We start from the raw sequence: 13,508 nt of genomic DNA, 5'->3' as shown, positions 1-13,508 counted from the left end.
CACGGGGCGAACGCTGAGGGGCTGCTGGGAGGGCGGAGATGGTGCGCTGGGTGGCGGCTGTACCTGTAATGGCGGGGGGCACGGATGGTGCCACCCCCGCAAGGGAGCCCCCTTCCGAGGACGTGTCCGTGTCGCTGCAGGGTCCAGTCGTCCCCGTCGTGGAGCTCCCCTCGCCCTCCGTCTCACTGGTCCAGTCTGACTCTGTGGCATGGCCCTCCTGGGCCATGTGAGATGCAGCTCCCTCCTGCCCCGATGCCACTTCTCCTCCGCCTGATGATGCTGATGCACACAAGCACAGAAAGACAAACAAAAAGGGGGGGGGAGAGAGAAATAAAGGGATATTGAGTACATGGATCTCCGGTACAGTTAGCGGACATGACAGACACAGATGCCCCCTGCACTAAGTTGCGCACTTGGGGTCCGCTACGCATTCCGTGGAACATGCCCTACACGCCTAGAGTTGACAACTGCACCCATGGATGACACGGCCCAGGGATGGCTGTACTGACAAACTACTGAGGGTGGTGGCTGGGGACACAGGGGCTTACGGGGGTGCCCAGCCTACAGATATCGCCCTGGCCTAGGGGGACCCCCAGCCCTCCTCCCCCACCCAGACACCTCCACTGCGCGACAACAGAGTAGATAATGCTTGTACTCACCCCCTTGTGTCTGCTGTGCTGCCCTCACGCGCCCATCCAATTCAGGGTAGGCCACCGCCAGGATCCGGAACATCAGGGGGCTCAGTTGACGGCAGGCACCCCGCCTACGTTGGGAGGCCATCCCCAGCAGAGACTCGGCGGTCTTCTTGGTCCCGCGGCGGATGTCCTCCCACCTCTTGCGGCAGTGGGTGCCCCGTCGATGGTGGACCCCCAGGGTCCGGACTTCCTTGGCGATGGCACGCCAAATCCCGAACTTCTCATGGGCGCGGACCTATGTGACACGTACAGGGAGGGAGAAATACCACGTTCAAGTTTGTCAGCATTTTCCTTTCCAGTGGCCCAACGCCCCCCATCCCCGCCAGGCCCCCCGCCATGCCCCCCGCCAGGCCCAACATGCCCCCCATCCCCGCCAGGCCCCCCGCCAGGCCCCCCGCCAGGCCCAACATGCCCCCCATCCCCGCCAGGCCCCCCGCCATGCCCCCCGCCAGGCCCAACATGCCCCCCATCCCCGCCAGGCCCCCCGCCAGGCCCAACATGCCCCCCATCCCCGCCAGGCCCCCCGCCAGGCCCCCAAGCCAGCCAGTGGCCCCAAATCCATATTGAATTAAACTCACTTGTTGGTCTGGAGGACCGTAGAGTAGCGCATACTGGGGGAGGACCCCATCCACAAGTTTCTCCAACTCCTCTCCAGTGAAGGCAGGGGCCCTTTCCCCAGGCGCAGCAGCCATTGTCCCTTCCAGACCGAGGTCACAGCAACACTTGCAGTATAGGTCCTCTCCTGTGAAAGTTCAAGTCGCAAGTGGATAAGTAGATAGAAAATGGCGGTGACGTCCGCGGCGGTGCGTACCGCGGCGGTGCGTCCCGCCACCGCCGGCGCCCTTCGCCATTGGCTCCTGAAACCCATAGGCTTCAATGTTAACCAATGCGGCTTTGCGCCGCGGTCTTCGCCCGCCGCCCGCCGCGGTGTGCCACGCCAGCGCATTGACCTCACATCCCATTGTCACACTTCACAGGTCAGGCAGCCGCCATTTCCAGGGCCCACATGGCTCAATTTCAACTGCGTCACACAGGCCTAGGCCTTGCATAGCCACTCAGACACGCCATTCACTGCATAGAGAATCGTATACTGTGCTAGCTGTGAGTACGTACCTGTGGGTTGCTTGACTGTGTGCTCCATGTTGTCCTTCCTAGGCACCGTCCGCTGGGTTGGGCGAGGAGACGGATGAATCCTCCCGTGTACCGACCGCTGGTGGACCTGTCGACAATGGAAGAACGCCATATTATCCTGACCTACCGTCTTAACCGTGCCACTATCCATGAATTTTGTGCCCAGCTGGAGCCCGACCTGATGTCCCCCATCCGCCAACCCACAGGGATTCCCCCTCTGGTGCAGGTCATGTCAGTACTCCATTTCTTGGCAAGTGGGTCATTTCAGACAACCGTGGGAATTGCTTCTGGGATGTCTCAGCCCATGTTTTCGAAGGTGTTATCCAGAGTGTTGTCTGCCCTGATGAAATCCGTGAGGAGCTACATCATTTTCCCTGAGGTGGGCGAATTGGCTACAGTGAAGGGTGATTTCTACGCCCTTGGACATATTCCCAACGTCATTGGTGCCATTGATGGGACCCATGTGGCTTTGGTTCCCCCAAGAGACAGGGAGCAGGTGTACAGGAACAGAAAAAATTACCATTCAATGAACATCCAGGTGGTGTGTTTGGCTGACCAGTACATCTCGCATGTAAATGCCAAATTCCCAGGGTCAGTGCATGACGCCTACATCCTCAGGAATAGCAGCATCCCTTACGTGATGGAACAGCTACAGAGACACCGTGTATGGCTAGTGGGGGACTCTGGGTACCCCAACCTGTCGTGGCTACTGACCCCAGTAAGGAATCCCCGGACCAGGGCAGAGGAACGGTACAATGAGGCCCATGGGCGTACTAGGAGGGTGATCGAACGCACCTTTGGCCTCCTAAAGGCCAGGTTTCGGTGCCTGCATATGACAGGTGGATCCCTAATGTACTCACCTAAGAAGGTGTGTCACATCATCGTGGCCTGCTGCATGCTTCACAACCTGGCTTTGCGCCGCCAGGTGCCTTTCCTGCAGGAGGATGGTCGAGACGGTGGTGTTGTGGCAGCGGTGGAACCTGAGGAGAGTGACGAGGAGGAAGACGACGGGGCTGAAACAGACAACAGGGACAGAATCATTGAACAGTACTTCCAATAGGACACAGGTAACATTTCAAAGATAATTTAGTAAATGTTAACTACTCTCCAGCATCTCTGCTGCCTGTCTATTTGCCCCAGTGTATGATGACTGAGTTTTGGCTTTTCCCTCCCTATTTCAGATCTGGGGTCCCCACTACGAGTCCTGTGCTTCGTTTCCCCATGGACTACAGCTTTGTGGCAGCTGTTTGTTGACTTCACCATGTACAAGGACATATTTGCACTGTCATGTCAATTACAATATATTGAAATCACAGCCAGACTCCAGATATTTTGGTGCAAAATAGGTGTTTATTTAAGTGCTCAAAATGGGATGGGTGGTTTCAAGTGGGTGGGGGCTATGGTGAAGGAATGTCCATGGCAGAGTCCAGAGTAACAGTCACACAGGTGCATTGTCCAGAGGCCTGTGGAGAGATGGAGCATGGGCAGTTCATGGATGGACAGGGTGACAATGTGGGACAGTGGGATGACATCAGGTGGTATCCATTGCTGGCGGGGGTCTTGACATCCTACTCTGTCTTCTTGCGAGATCTCAGGGCCCTCTTGCGGGGTGGTTCTTCTCCTGCAGGAGGTGGGGGTCTGGTGGGCTGCTGCTGTGCGGGGGCCTCCTGTCCACTAGCGCCGGCGGAAGTGGTTGGCTGTTCTTGGTCCAGGCTAGTGGCAGGGGCCCTTGGGTGTTGTTGAGTGTCCGCCCTGTTGTTGACGAGGTCCTGCAGCAGCCCTACCATGGTAACCAGGGTGGTGTTGATGGCTCTGATGTCCTCCCTGTACCCCCAATAGTGTTCCTCCTGCAGTACCTGGATCTCCTGGAACCGGGCCAGTACCGTCGCCATCGTCTCCTGGGAGCGGTTGTATGCTCCCATGATGGTGGTGAGGACCTCGTGGAGAGTGGGTTCCCTGGGCCTCTCCTCCCCCCCCTGTCGCACAGCTGCCCTCCGAGTTCCCCTGTTTCCCTGGGCCTCTGCCCCCTGGCCGGTGTGCCCACTACCACTGCCCCCAGGTCCCTGTTGTTGTTGGGGTGGTGGGTTATCCTGGGTGCCCTGTAGTGGTAGACACACCGCAGATTGACGCGCCCTGGAGACAGAGGCATGGGCCGGCTGGGTGGGAGCTGTGCTGGTGTTCCCAGAGGGGTTTGGGTCTGTAGTGGCCTGGGCCTGTGTGAGGGGAACCGACTGTCCAGAGGTCCCCGATGGTCCGGGCTGGTCATCGGTGTCCAGGTCGACAGAGCTGCTGTCATCGCTGACGGCCTCTTGGGTGGGGGGTGTGGAGAATTCTGGCCCCTCCGCCGCGGTGTGTTGACGGTCGGGTCCTGCAGGGGTATAGAGGTATGGTTATAGTTTCAATGTGTGGCATATGGGTGTATCTGTGGGTTCTCGTGTCCCCAAGTGCTGGCATTCGTGTGTGGGGGCTTTGGTGAGGGTGGCTTGTGGGGGGGATGTGTATATGCATTGGGCATGCTTTGGTGATGGGTGTCCATGCTTAGTGGACGCATGCAGGCCTAGGTTTTGGGATGTGTGGGTTGTGATGGTGAGACATTAGCGGGGAATAGGTGTGCTGGGGGTGGGGGTGAGGATGGTGGTGGGGGTGAGGATGGTGGTGGGGGTGGGGGTGAGGGTGGGGTTCGAGGGTGGGGGTGAGGGTGGGGTTCGAGGATGGGGGTGAGGGTTGGGGTATGATTTGGCATGCAGGTGGGGGGGAAGCAGTATTGAAGCTTCAACTTACCAGTATCCATTCCTCCGCCGACTCCTGCGAGGCCGTCAGGATGCAGGATGTTCAAGACTTCCTCCTCCCATGATGTGAATTGTGGGGGTTGAGGTGGGGGTCCTCCGCCAGTCTTCTGCACGGCGATGTTGTGCCTGGATACCATGGAACGCACCTTCCCCCGTAGGTCGTTCCATCGCTTCCTGATGTCTTCCCGATTTCTGGGGTGCTGTCCCACTGCGTTGACCCTGTCGACAATCCTCTGCCATAGCTCCGTCCTCCGGGCAATGCTGGTGTATTGTATCTGTGTGCCGAACAGCTGGGGCTCTACCCGAACGATTTCCTCCACCATGACCCTGAGTTCTTCGTCTGTGAAGCGGGGTTGTCTTTGGGGTGCCATGGGGTGGTGTGTATGATGTGTGGGGTGGAGTATGTGTATTTAAGTGAGTTGAGTGTGGTGGTGTGTGTTGTTTTGTGTGTGGATAGTGTGTGGGTGATGGTGTTGAGTGGCTGTGGCTGTTATTTTTTGGATGCTGGTGTCTCGCTCTTGCCTTCTTTACGAATTTTTTAGCGTAGGGGTTTGTGGGTGATGTGGGTGGGTGTTTTATATTGTATTGTGTGTGTGGGAGTGGTGTGTGTATGTGTATCAGGTGTGTGGGATTCAAATCGTCCAATGTGGCTGAGTTTTGTTCGTTTGTGTGTATTCTGACCGCGGCGGTGTGTCCCGCCAATGGAATACCGCGTTTGAATGACCGCCGCGTGGATTCGTGGGTCGTAATGGCATGGGCGTATTTCTGTTGGCGTGACGGTGGAGGTTTTGTCACCTCCACTTTTCCGCCGACCGCTGGTCTGGCGGTCTGTTGTGGCGGTCGGATTTTCGGAGGTTTGCCTTCTGCGGGTCAGAATGACCGTGGCGGGTTTCCACGACCGCGGCGGGATTATGGAGGATTTCTGACCGGCGGTAGGCGCCTTTTACCGCCGAGGTCAGAATGACCACCTTAATCTCTTTAAAAGAACTCGTTGTGCTGCGAAAATCGACACACAGCCTGCAAGAAACGACGCACAGCCTGCCTTGCGGTGAGAAAATCACAGCATGCTGAACCGGTACAACGCAGCCCGACTTCTGATGAGGAGATCGATGCAGCGCCAGCGCTGCAACCGGAAATTAGACGCACGACCCACTGGATCGCTGCAAAGCTGAGCCGGAACAACGCAGCCTGACTACCTGAGAGGAATTGATGCAGCGTCTGCCATGCATCAGAAATTTCCACGCATCGCCCACCGGATCGACGCAGCCCCTGTGACTTCATCCTGCACGCCGAGGATTTCAACGCATCTTCCCCGGGGTGTCCGAAAACCCTGCAACCCGAAGAGGATCCCAGTCTCTGCTTTGGAAATCAATGCATCACCTGGCCTGTGTGAAAACTCAATGACGCATAGTCTGTGTGCAGCGGAAAAATCGACACACTGCTCCCCGTTTTCCACGCAACTCCTCCTCTCCAGGCCCTTGCAGAGAATTTGAACACAAACCAGGAACTTTGTGCTTGCAAGAGACGCTTGTTGCTTTTTAAAAGACTAAAGACACTTTATATAATTTTTACAGTGATATCTCAACGTATACTTATTGAATCTTAATCGTTTTGACCTGCATTAATCCAGATAAATATTATATATTTTTCTAAACACTGTGTGTTGTATTTTTGTGGTGTTCTACTGTGTTATTGCATGATTTATTGCACAAATACTTTACACATTGCCTTCTAAGGTAAGCCTGACTGATGAGTGCCAAGCTACCAGAGGGTGGGCACAGGATAATTTGGATTGTGTGTGACTTACCCTGACTAGAGTGAGGGTCCTTGCTTGGACAACCTGACGGCCAACCAAATAACCCATTTCTAACACCCTCCCTATGAGCTGTTTAGGGAATTTCTTAGGGGTGATTTTCATGTATTAAAATAGGAGGTTAAGGCCTTGAAAAGGTTTTTTTTACCAGGCCAAATTGGCTGTTTAAAACTTCTCACATGCTGCTCGCAATGCACAATGGCTACCTAAATGGGTGGCACAATAAGTGCTGCATGCCTCTAGTACCATGTTGCTAGAGACTTATGTATAGCTGACAAGTTTTCCAGGTCCATGCGTGATGTGCTGCTCCAGTTCAGGTTTTCACTTTGTATTCTGGGACTTGTAGTCCTGTTTTATATTGGACTAACCAGGACACGAAATTCCTGAATTCAAAGACAAAACCTGAACTAGAGCAGCACATCATACAAGGAACTGCAAAACTTTGCAGGGCTGTTTCTAAGTAAATTAAATGTGGCAATCTGGTGTAGGCCAATTACCATGTTTTGAGGAGTGAACCCAAGTACGTTAGTACAAGTTAGCAGTGATAAAGTAGACAGAGTCAGAAAGCAAACAAAAATGAATGGCAGCAAACGAGAGAGGGAAAGACAAAACATTTGAGGGAAGACCACACCAAAAGCTTTCAGGTCTTACAGACATGCACAAGAAGAGGAAGGCAAGCCATCAAATAAGAAGCGAACAAATGAGACTGACAATAAAGCCAACCAGTGATAAGCAGTGGGCAGGATGTAGGCACACTGTAAGTTCACAATAGACCTTTCACTACCTGACAGAGAGTGGGCTCAACCTAAAAATGGCAACCTCTGGCTGTCCCTCTTGTAGCACTGCTCGCACTACTCTCAACTGTGGAGATGAGCATGGTTGAGGAGTTCCCACAAGTGTAAACATATGTGTTTGAGTGCATTAGTGTGCAAGTAAATTACATGGGTGTGTATGGTTGGGCCATGGGGAGGGAGATTACCCTGATTAAATGGTACCAACATGTAAATTATTATGACTCATTCAAGGCACTGTTCTGGATATATTTTGCTTTATACAGGCCCATCTGTGACACAATGTGAGCATTTCTGGTGACATTCTTGTCATTGAGGTCATTACTGGAGTCTGTCAATGACACGGCGGCGTGTGCTTTCAGGCTAGCAGTCTAGCTGTCCCTTTGCAATAACAGGCCTGTCTTATTTTTGAAACACTTTTTTTTTTTTGGGGGGGGGGTTGTGTTTTTACAGAAAAAAGGAAAAAGAGATCCAGGGTTATCACGACAGTGAATTGTGACAGGTTTGGTGTACCATCAAAAAATACAGTGCATGACAGCTGAAAACGAAAGCCCAATGTCATGTTCATATGCAACAACATAGTACATTCGAAAAGTGTTGAGCGGACGTCAGCAAAGTTCTTCAACCCCTTCATCAGATGTATCATCTGGAGACGGAAGTCCTACCAAGCGAGCACATTGCAGGATATCGAGCACAGTAGTTGCAGAAGTCAAAGTGTCCCTGTGTCTTTTGTCATACAGTTTGAACAGTAGCCAAATCCTTTCAAACTTAAATGTCTTATCTTAAAGTAGCGCGGTCAGGCATTCCATAGAACAAATGTGCCACACCTTAGTCCACCACAGTTTAAGACCTGAAGGGAGGGGGTTCTTCCAGATGTGAGCTATTGTGTAGCATGCTGCCAAAACGAAGAAGGAAAGTCACCGGCCCCTCTGGGTTATGTAAGAGTAGACCGAATTTTCTCCTGCCTCGCCCAACAGTAGCACTAGTGAGTCCAGTGGCAGAATCACTGAGCAAATAAGGTGGATCTGTTGGAGCACCTCACTGCTTCGCCTGTGCAAACTACCACCACATATGGAAATATATGGCCCGCTCCCCACCGCCCCCCAGCAAAGGTCGGAAGCCCCTGTCATAGCATGTATGTGTACTGTAGTAAAGTACAACCTGGTGAGCACTTCGTTTGTGTTAGCTTTGTGTTGAAGACAAACCAATATCCCTGCCACCTGCTTTCACAGTCGCTGCCAGAACTCATCTGATGTTGTTATTCCAAGTTCATATTCCCAGCGTGAATGCTATGCGTGGGTATGATGGCTATGAAAGCATACACAGGGCTGTGTATAGGCAGGTAATACCCTACTTCACAAAACCCTGGATAAACAGATACTCAGGAAGGGGCAGATTTAAGAGCCCCTTACACCATAAATTGGCACATTAGCATCATTTTTTATGGTAATGTGGCGGTAATATGGAAAAAATGCTGTGCCATAATTACAAAGTAGCGCAATGCATGCTTTGTAACCCCTTGCGCCAAATTATGCCTGAGCCAGGCATAATGTATGAAAGGGGACGTTCCTCTATTAGGAGGGCTGAAAAAATGGGGCAAAGAAATTCAAAAGATTTATTTCCACCTTTTTTGTGTGGCATTTTTAATGCCTGCTCAGAGCAGGCATTAAAAGGAGGCACACCATTATTTATAATGGGCCTCAATGTGCTTTGCAGGATTAGCATCAACATTTTTGACACCAGTCCTGCAAAGCACCAAACTAACACCAAAATGTTGACATTAGTTCCCTAACTACTGCCATGGTGCTCCGTATCTTAAATACGGTGCACACATGGTGGCGTTAGGGGGCGCTAAGAGGCGAAAGAAAAGAGGCGTTGCATTGGATTCAGTGCCATTTTTCTTAAATCTGCCCCAAAATGTTTTAGCCCTGCTTCCCTTTTCTTTGACCATTTATAGGTTTGCCCAGTGAAGGAGTTGGGCATGGAGAAACTCATCTACGTCGTATAGCTTGAAGAGTTGTTTACATGCATGCCTGTCTAGTAGAGTCCCGCTGCAATGTAGGTCACCCAGTAGTGTGGTCACCCCCCCCTCCAGTCTTCAAAGGTGGTATCCATCATGCCTGGTGGGAACTCTGGGTTTCACGTGATGGAGGAAAGCGGTGAATGATAAGCTGTAGCAGTCTGATGGCAATTGATGCCCCAATGGCTAAAAAGGGTGGCTGTTGCATAAAGGGGCCTATGAGGGTCCGGAGACCGATCCACATGATGAGGTTTAAAGGGATGAGAAACAGTCCTGCTCAAAGATCACCCAGGGTTTCACATAGGGGAGGCAGTGCCATTCTAAGATTGTTTAGAGTTGTGCGACATGAATGTAATGTCCTATGTTGGGAAACCCCAAACCCTTGTCCCCTGTGCTCTTGTAGAGAGTCCACCTTGATACCCTCAGAATGGAAATATGCCACACAAACTGAAACTGCTGTTTCAGGGTTTGAAGCATGGCCTCGGTGGGTTTCCACAGTGGCAGAGTGTGAGTGATATAAGGTAGTCGAGGGAGGTAATTCATTATAATGCTATTTATGTGGCCAAGACAGAAGATCCCGAGCCTTTTCCATTGGTATATGCTTTTGCGAAGGGCCTCTAACACTGGAGGCATATTACTAGCATAACAAGTGTGGGTAGAATTTGTGAGGGTTATTCCAGTTAACACTAGGAAGAGGCTTCCCATAAGAGGCCCAATGCAGTCAGTAAGTGCCAAGACTGGTAGGGTCCACCACTCCTTTGATTGTGGACTTTGCATTATTAATATGAAAGCCTGAGACCACTTTTAATGATTGGATCTCGCTCAGGAGGACTGGAAGGGGCATGGCACGGCTCCTGAGGAAGCACAATATGTCATCAGCAGAGAGCGCTAACTTATATTGTTCACCATCTACCTCCATCCCCTTGATTTCTGGGTTAGATACTAAATGGTAAATTAGAGGCTGGTTGGTGAGTGCAAAAATAAGTGGGACAAGGGCACCCTTGTCTGGTGCACTAATGTAACGGTATTGGAGAAGAGAAGACACCTTTGACCCTGAGACGAGACCCCAGGCTATATAATTTGCCAGCAGATAAGTCATCACACAGGGGCTCTGTGCGGTCTTCTAAAGGACTGCTTGAAGGAACTGTCAGTACACCAGTTCAAAGCCCTTCTATGCATCAAGCGAGAGAAGGCTAGTAGTGGTACGGGTGTGCTCTTTCATGCTTATAACATTTACTGCCAGTCTTACATTATCCCTAGCCTGTCAGTTTCTTCTCAATCCTGACTGGCAGCTGGATATTAGCAATGGCCAAACTTCGTGTAGTCTTGATACCAAAATAGAGGTGAAAAGTTTTAGAACAATGTTGAGGAGTGTGGGCTGATAGGACGAGTGGAATGTCAGGTCCTTACCCAGTTTCAACAGTAGGGTACCCGTTGATTCGAGCATGGCTGGTGTCTCTCTTTTAGTCTGCAAGAAGGAGTCCTCCTATCAAGCTATCTGATATTCCATAACCACATTTTTAAACTGCCTGCAATAAATGTAATCTTTCAGACCACTATTATGGAAATTATGCTGAACAATCAATCCACTGTTCTGCTACCATTCCTTCAAACCTCAACAAATCTGGAGATAGTACATCTTATATTGCACATCACAAAATATTGTAACATCCGAGTTTTTAGCCAATTTATGTGAAAGTTCCACTATAAAATGCATCATTTGGCTACTGCTTTTCCAAATGGAAGAATTCCCTCAGTGGAAAAATTAATAGAAGTTGGGCTCATTCGTTCAGTGAATCTGAGGAATCAGCACTTGCAAAGTCCTCCAAATACCACCAGATAGAGAGACCAGCATCTTTAAGAAATAAATGCATAGTTCATCAGGATCACTCAGATATCATCAGGACATAGGGCTCATTCAGCTACAAAGTATCTCAGAATTCAGGAAGATCTGAAATAAGAGCAGACGGCAACTCAGAGATGAAGACAGAGAAGAATGTTATTCAGAACTAAGGACAGAGAGAAAGAATCAGGGTCCAATGTTATAGTATGTTGTTGGGTAAAGTGTTTAAGGTAGTAACAGAGGGGGATCATAGGAGGCACAGGGGGAGACTAAATGAGGGTGGAAATTGTGAATAGAAAGAGCTTCGGCAAAAGTCATTCCAATCGGGCTGTTGGAATGGTAGTCTGGAAACGGTAGTCAACCAGAGGAACTGACTCAAGGTTATTTAGTGGAAAAGTGTAAGATGCATCCCTTTCAGGCCCAGATTTATACTTTTTGATGCAAAACTTCACTTTTTGCACCATTCCAGGATGCCAGCCAGGCGCCAAATTTATGGAATGGCACAATCTGGCGCAGAGGGTGGGCTAACGTCAAGGAAAATGACGTAGCCGGGGGTGGCAGTTTGGGAGAAGGGGGTTTTGCACTGACAAATGATGTTAGGCTGGTTAGAGTCAAACAAAATGACTCTAACCAGCCTAGCGTCATTTCTTGATGCAAAACCTACCATACCACATGGCTCCTACCTTATAAGGAAGGGGAAACTGACCTCTGCGCTCTGCTCCTCGAATTTAATTTTATTTCTTTTAAAAAGAAGTAGGAAGTATTAGTTCGTTTTTTAGACAGAGTGTGATTTTAAACTGTTAATATATTGTTTGCATATCATTGAAAAGGGCCTGTCAGAGCCCGGTGAAATACTTAGTATTTCTGATCTATTTTGGGACGGCTGACCGGCATTGAATCGGGTACGGCGCCACGCCCCTTTTTAGAATCACATGGGCACTTCAGCCCTTAATTGCCAGACGAGGACGCAGAAGTGAGCAGCGGGCACGCCTAGGGCAAGCCCGTCTGTGCCCTTCCGCGCCCGACCGGGACCAGGGACTAGAAACTCTGCTGGTGGGGCAGACTCCAGGCAAGTTAAATATTATTCGTGTTCTCAACTAAGAAGCCTTATGTAGCCGGGATCGCCCGGCTACGGACACGGGAACTGACGTATCGGCCGAAGCCGATACGTCATTTCCGCGTCTTCCCGTTGCCGGGGAGACGCGGCCGGAACACGGCCGACAAGGTACCGTTGCCCGGGAAACGACGTGTGTTTCCCGGGTTAAAAAGGTGAAAACAGGAGACGCGGGGGTGTGGAGAGAGAGGAACAACGCGGTAAAAGAAAGGCGAGAGGAGAGAAAAGAAGACGCAGAGAGACCAAGGAGAGAGCAGCGCGAGGAGGAGAAGGACACCAGGAAAGAAGCAGACGAGGAATTGACAGACAGAGAGGGAAGAGAAGAGCTCCTGAACCTGGAAGCAGGACACCAGCAGGAGGAACACTACCAATCCAGCCACGACCCTGGAGGGTCGTGGCTTAACAAGGTACGGTCCTTTTGGGACAGAAAGAAGGGAAATAGGGGAGAAGGGACTGGGGAGGGGTCATAAAGGAGGGTTGGAGAGGGAGGTAAAAAGAAGGGCACTATAAGTAACTCACCGGGGTCACGTATTTCTACACTAATAATAGAAGTGTGCGCACTAGTCCCTGAACCACTTCCCCACTGGCACCAACCCCTCCTTTTGTGTATACCACCTCCCAGTCCAAAAGTAAGAGTATAGGAAAAGCCTATTACTGAAACCCAATACTTACCTTGGCGTTCTCCCTTCTATTTCCGGCACCATCCTGGACTCCGATGAGCGAGTACGACAGCTGGGTTACCTGTAAAACAAGAAACAAGGATATACCATCACGAACCTGGGAAGCAATACAAAGGAAGAACAAGTGACTAAGAAAGACGATAAAACTTGTGACTTTGTGTATACTACTCCAAAACCACCACCCCCCCCTATCATAAGGAAAATAAACCACTTACCGTCACCTAAAATACGTCTCAGTGGTCTTTATACTGTTCGACCTGCGACAGTGGTGTCAGAAGTGGGATCTAAACCTGTATAGCCCTCGCAGTAATCGAACAGTATAACCATGAGTGACCAACCCTCATTAGAGGATATGATAAAGCAATTGGCCGAGGGCCAGCGGCATCTCCAACTGGTGTGGGAGGCCCACCAGCGAGAGGCCAAGGAGGACAGGGAGGCGTTGCAGTCGGCTTTGAAAAGTCAGGCAACCATCCTCGTGAATAATCAACTGGTACATGAGACCGCCATGAAAAAATTGACTGAGACCATTGCTAGTAGTAAAGTACATCCCAATGTCCCAAGTTCCGTGTTACAAAAGTATCAAGACGGGGAAGACCCCGAAGCTTTTTTCACTAATTTTGAGAGAGTGGCGT

Source organism: Pleurodeles waltl, chromosome 9 (genome assembly GCF_031143425.1).
Source record: "Pleurodeles waltl isolate 20211129_DDA chromosome 9, aPleWal1.hap1.20221129, whole genome shotgun sequence".
NCBI classification, from domain to species: domain Eukaryota; kingdom Metazoa; phylum Chordata; class Amphibia; order Caudata; family Salamandridae; genus Pleurodeles; species Pleurodeles waltl.
This window is presented reverse-complemented; position numbering follows the sequence as displayed.